This window comes from Salvelinus sp. IW2-2015, unplaced genomic scaffold, assembly GCF_002910315.2.
Source record: "Salvelinus sp. IW2-2015 unplaced genomic scaffold, ASM291031v2 Un_scaffold3782, whole genome shotgun sequence".
Classification (NCBI taxonomy): domain Eukaryota; kingdom Metazoa; phylum Chordata; class Actinopteri; order Salmoniformes; family Salmonidae; genus Salvelinus; species Salvelinus sp. IW2-2015.
In genome coordinates, this window is record NW_019945056.1 from 64,324 (window position 1) to 70,870 (window position 6,547).

Here is a 6,547-nt window from a genome sequence, read left to right on the forward strand (position 1 = left end):
TGTTGGTGCGAGAGTACACATAGCATATCGGCATGTAAAACAGTTACATGACCTTACTGCAATGTCAATGATTTGTTTTCGTGAACATTTTCGGACAGTCTAATTGATTTGAACTATTTATTTAGAACCACGGAGAAGTTCTGCATAGAAAGCAAGAAACATGAGGCCGCCTCCACTATTCGCACTTTTCACTTTAAACATTTCAGATGGCATCACATAACCAGCTTCATCTAATATCAAGTAGAACAAATCATGACGATTCGCAAAAATGGAAATATTTACCACGTTTCTAAGTATCTTAAATTTGAACTTACTTTATAAGTCCCATCGGTGGAAATTTTGTTGTATCAGGTGGTTCATGTACAATTTAAAGTGGCGTTAGAGAATAAGGCTAAACTATCGATGTGGGCTGTCCAGTGGGTAACCTGCGAATTTCTGTGTGTTTGACGGTAAGGGGAAAAACATGGTTTGAGTTCAGCCGCAGGCTTGTAGAGAGAAGTGGGTCCAAGATGGCCCGACCGAACTCCACCTGTATCGTCGTTACGATGAAAACAGTCTATGATCTTTGTCATACAGTATCCATGGCTTGTTAGGTTTTGTTATCATTGGCTAGGCTTACCTGGCTAAAATACTTGCTCCCAGCCTACCTATCGCCGTTAGTGCATTGTGACATGATTAGCCACTAACATTAGCCTACTACATCTAGCTACCATATTGAACTTCCATCCTCTCAAGGCCAGAGACACGAATCTGTGAATTTTTGTAGGGTTGGATCAGGAGGAATCGCCGTTAATAACAGGAATATAGGCCAGTGACTGGAGAATTATGTATTTATCAAGAACTGTGAATCAATTTTAAGATCTTGCTAACCAACCGAGGACAAGATAAACACAAACGGAATGCCAGACGTTTATTGTTCTTGTATTCTGTCAGCTTATTTCGGTGCGCTTGTTTCGGGTGATTGATTGATTGTTTGGAAAAAGCAAAATCCACTGGCTTCACCTAATATTTTTTTTTTGTGGTTGCGCCCAGCGGTAATGATCTCTATTGATCAAGTGTGTGTACTCAGTTTATTCACGCTATGAATGTGGCTATTATTGTATACCAAAAGAAAGGTAATATATTAAATGGGAGAGGGCTCAATTGAGTGATTGGATGGCTTCTTGCATGTTTAAGATTGCCTCAATGTAGGCAGATATGCATCCTTTTAGTTGCCATGTTGATAGGACCTCAGCAATCAGATAGATGGGAGTCCTTATCTAATAAAGCAGGACATAGGGGGCGACGCTGTTTCCTCACTCTGATTCGCTCTTTTCTCCGCATGAGATACAATCAGCCTTATGTGCGAGTTTAGACAGGAAATGAGGATGAAAACAAGAAGAGAGGGTAAGTTTGGGAGGCGACTCCTGGATTCCGCATTAGTGTTCCTCGAATGACGTTGAGCACTGCTCATCACAAGAGCCCAAGGATTTGTCGACCACAGTTCAAGGATATGACGGAGGCAATAAATAGGCCTCATGAAAGATGTTCAAATCGTGGTACATTGAAAGGGTTTATATAATTTAAACTGTCATTAATATTGAAACAGTGTGCTCTAGTGCTTAAAAACCTAGTCATGCTTGATGCTTCAGTCCCGAGTTTGAGTAGCTGAATAAACATGTTCATGGTGGTTAGAAAGTATCTCTCGAGGAGTTGTACGAAGAAAAAACACTGTTTTGGTGGTTTACAAACTACAAGTCAACCTGCGCGACCTCATGACGTGTCTAATGCTGATTCGAAAAGCGTTGTGAAAACAGTATTACCCAGGGAAAAAGATGACTTTTTTTCACGTGCGTATGTTATGAACCTAAGCGTTACTTCGCTCGCGCTTTTGTACGTAGCACCGCTGAGACATCTGGTATCGACTTATTATGGTGTGTCCCCGCGACCACATTAAACTGGTATGTGAAATCAGTATCTGAAGCAGAGTGCAACAATCGCCTTCTAAAACGCCTCTCAAGGATGTCCTTTTTCTCTCCCCCAGTTTAGTAGGGTTCTCGCATAGAGGCAGATAACACACACCAAGGGTGTTCACATGCCCTTTCGACGTCATTACGTCGAATCTTGCTCTGCCCAGGGCTGGAGAAGGGAGAAGAGTATGAAATATAAAAGGAACATTTAGAGGGAAGTTTCACAAGTAGGTGTTAAGTTGAGTGAGCATTCCAGGGTGTGAATCCCCCCCCCCCCCCCTCAAACTCTACTGTCAACACGCTGTAGGGAAGATCGACCCTGACGCGCACAACCACCACAACACACCACACACACACCTCACGAAGAACACAACCGCACAAGCAACCACACACACACACACACACAACACACAACACACACACACCACACACACCACATACTTTTTCCTCTCGTCTCTGAAACAGCTGGATTAGAGACATTGTCAGCTCTGCACACATACATCAAGCACACGACACACACTAATGAGGCACAACCATAGATGCAATTTAACGGACCAGAACACACTCATTTATTTCATCTGTAAAATGGTAGGACAGAGGTCATCTGATGCAAGTTAGCGCGCTGTGAAGTGTAAGCCGATACCCCACATGGCTACAAGGAACGAATGCACCGCATACCACGAACGACGCACCGGGCCTATTTTGCAAAACCACACGAATTAGCTGTTAACAGCATGGGGGCTCAGGAAATTACAGATCTCATACCAGTGAAATTATGGTTATAGCGTGCATGGTCAGGGTTAAGAGATCTCAGTACGGTGTGTGTGTGTCAGGGATAGGCTTATACAGCTGCTTGAACAACAGGGCCCTGGGAGCCAATTAAGGTGTAGAACGCTTCTTATTTGTGTGTGAGTACTAGCTGCAAAGAACAAACACTTTGATAATAATTGGGATGTTTCTGTGTCTTCTGTGTTCAGGTTCAATTCAGGAAGGAACTCAAGAGGCCTCAATAAGAACACACAACTGCTTTGACTCTAGTTAGATGTGGATGGCGTTTACTATCTGTTGTTATGCTTTACTGCTGGGTTTAGATTTTGGATGGTGTTTTACTATCCTGTTGTAGCTTTTACCTGGGTTAGATTGGATGGTGTTTTCTATCTGTTGAGCTTTACTCTGGTTAGAGTTGGATGGTGTATTTACTAGTCTGTTGTAGCTTTACTTGTTAGATTGGATGGGTTTTAACTAAGATAATAGAGTTGAATCTCTGGGTTAGATTGGATGGTGTTTTGAGTGTTGTATGCTTTAACATCGGCTGGGGTTAGATTGGCATGGTGTACCTATCCTCGAGTTGTAGTGCTTTACCTCTGTGGTTAGATTGGATGGGCTGGTTTACAGACATCTGTGCTTTGATCGATACAAAAATATGTATGAGAATGGAAAGGGACAATAAGCAGTACAAATAATACCTACATGCGCACAGTGGTAAAGAAGTAGATCGTTATGGTGTAGCTAGAACCGAGATCTAAAGTCGTCGGAAGTGAAGGGATGGTAGATGAGCAAGTCTTACGGTAGATGAGAGTATATGGCGAGCAAAATCGTGTGAGCGGTATCGATGGGCACACTCGTCTGAGCAGGGAGACAGGCCGGCTACTGCAAAGATGTCGAGAATCCAGAGGGACGCTAGACGATTATGTATTGGCAGCCGTGGAAGGGTTTACTGTAGAATAAATCAATTGCGCACAGCATAGGAAATTAGAGATGCAAGTTTTCCCGCATCTCATAAGGATGTGTTTGTTTATGATATAACCGAAAGGGACAGACCGTCAATTCAAGTACAATCTCTGTGAAGTAGTGATTTGCACACATAGGTCTAATGAGAACATCCAACCAGAAAGTGAAACTCGGTGTAGAACGTGGTTGATTTCAATCGAAACCAAGTCTAATAGTGGCAAGGGAGTTAGGCTTCTGATTTGAATGTGTGTGCACAGTATCTGTCAACGTGCGATAACAAGATAGTTCAGACCGGTTGATGTGTTTCTGCACATGGCTTAGCTATTCAATGTCGCATGACAATCGCTACAAGTGTGTCTGGTATTTTATGTGGAGAAGCATTGGACGCCATGACTGTCTTGTTACTTACAGTAAAGCACTTTACACATTATCCATCGAAGAGCTCAATTCAGTAAAAATCTTAGGAGTGGAACCCATAGTCTTTCAGAAAGAGACACACTCAGCGGATACTGATATTCCACAAGATTTTATTTCTGGGTTATAATCGAGATTAATCGGCAGCTGGTTTACTACGTGTACAATAACACTGACGAGGCTGTTACTATGTGCCAGCTGCTACTAATGTTATATGCTCAGCTAAGTATTACAAGTGCAATTGTTATCATTTACGCGGTACTATGTTAATAGAATGCTACTAGAGTTACTAAGTTACAATGGATTACTGTTAACTTTGCACGTCAATCTTACAGACAGACAGGAGGCTGAGTGCATGAGTGTCAAAAGCCAATCTCTGATACGTCGCCTGATACAATTGAGGATCCAAGTTAAGGATGTACGCCATCGAGGTGCACATCGTGCCAGATTCAGTGGAAGTCCTTTGACGCTAGCCTGAAAGACTGGGCCAAAGAACGCGAACGGGTGTCCAGACATGTTGCAATTGGAGTTTGATCTCCGCTTGCGGATCCCCTAGCCGGACTGCAAAGAACGGCAACGGTGCCAGTAATCATAGAGGTCCATTCAGCTTGCCCTGTGAACGAGGGATAGAGCAGGAAGATTATGCAGAGACGGGTCAGACCATGAACGATCATGGTATCTTTCGTTCGCTTGCCCTGGTGGAGGCAGCGATTGTAAGACCACCTGGGCTGCGGACACGCTCTCATAGTATCTCTGCGCTATGCCTACTGCACACTGCGCACACGAAGGAACGCACGGCGGGATCTATGTTTTAATCAATTTCTTCTCCGGTTGCCTATGGCGACTGTAATGTGTGTGTGTTGTCTGTTCAGTCGTAGTTTCTTCCTCAGAGTTGACCTGAGCACTCCTAGCCCTGTGTGATAAGCACCGGGTCAGACATGTTCATTAGTTCTGTCTCACCAAGCTTTTGACTGGGTGTGTTGCCAGGCTTGACGACGGGTTGGAGACCATGTTGGCATAGTTTGACACGCCGTTGTTGCGCCTAGACCGGCGGTGCCGACATGAACGCAAGGGGCTCACGTACATGTTCATTGACACGTTCTTCTCCGCTTGCAGACTGCCAAGGACCCAGGGTCATAACATGAGATAAGTTTTCTCCGCTTGCCCTAGCACTGCCAAGGACGACGGGTCAAGACATGTTTTGCATAGTTTTTCTCGCTTGCCCTAGCACTGCCAAGCGAACGACGGGTCTAGAACATGTTATAGTTTCTCCCGCTTTGCGCCGATAGCAATGCAAGATACGAAGGGTCAGCGTTGTTCATTAGTTCATCCGCTTGCACTAAGCACCTAGAAAGTCACGGGTGTCGAGAAATGGTTCATGTGCTGCTAAGCACTGCCAAAGAGAACGCATGGGTCACTCATGTTCATATTCCTTGCTCGCTGACCCTAGCAGCTGGCAAGGAACGCACGGGTGCGAAATGTCTATCTAGTTTTCTATTTCGCTTGGCCTAGCATTGTAGAGACTCTGCAAGGTCTCAGACATGATTCATAGTCATCTTGCTCACGTCTTGCCAGTAGCACTGCAAAGAAGCACGGCTTCAGAAATGTTATTGAGTTCTTCTCCCCGCTTGTTTGTCCCAGGACGCACGGGTACAGACAATAGATTGGATGCTTCAGCTCTACTCGATCCGCTTGCCCTAGGCATGCCAAGCGACGCTCATAGGTCAGATCATGTATATATGTGACGTTCTTTCCGCTTGCCTCAAGCTAAGGTTGCAAGGGAAGGCACGGTGAGCGGACCAATAAGTTGCAATAGTTCATCTGCTGACTTGCCCTAAGCACTGCCAAGGAACGACGGGTCAGACATGTTTCATAGTTTTCTCCGTTGCCCTAACGCACTGGACAAGGAAGAGGCTAGACATGTCATCGAGTCCTTCTTTCTTGACAATGAAAGTTATTTGTTTTTAGCAAACCTCGAGCGTATTAACCAGAACGAGCCACGAGCCACCGCCACAAGCTTGATGTAAATGAATGGCTGGTTCAGTTTGCGAAGAGGGAAGACAGTACGGGAGAAAAAGGAGAAAAGAGCTATCATTGCGTGTCTAGAGTACGTGATATACTGTTGTGACCGAAACAGATTGATAATTCTCTTTAGGGGGTTTGGGTGGTTTTCAGTGGGAGATTGAAATGGTGGTCTGGGCTGCAGGTGGGTCACCACACACACACCCACACCACACAACCACACACAACACACACACAACCACTCACACAGCACACCTCTATGATTTGCACTACATCTCCATTCCAAGAGAAGGGAAAAAGGGTACGACAGAGAGCTACACAATTAGCCTCTATAATGCATGACTGAGCCCTGGAGAGTATGTGTGCGTTTATGTGTGGGCCTTTTTGCATCTCGTTGTGTGTTTGCGCTCTGTCTGTACGTGTGTGTGGTG